Consider the following 201-nt stretch of genomic DNA (forward strand, 5'->3'; position numbering starts at 1 on the left):
GACTGGATTCCCCCTTCGGGACCCTCCTGCAGCCCATCCTGCTGGGTCTGAACAACCTCTGGAACCCCCTGAGCTGGAGACGGGGATGCAGGGGCTGGGGGGCTGGTCTTGCTCCAGGCTGGTCCCTCAACCAGCTGCTTGAGCACAGGGCTGCGGGTCCCGGGATCCGCCCCCCACCCTCCTGCCTCCCCACACCTTGGC

Source organism: Fulmarus glacialis, unplaced genomic scaffold, assembly GCF_000690835.1.
Source record: "Fulmarus glacialis isolate BGI_N327 unplaced genomic scaffold, ASM69083v1 scaffold29194, whole genome shotgun sequence".
NCBI lineage: Eukaryota > Metazoa > Chordata > Aves > Procellariiformes > Procellariidae > Fulmarus > Fulmarus glacialis.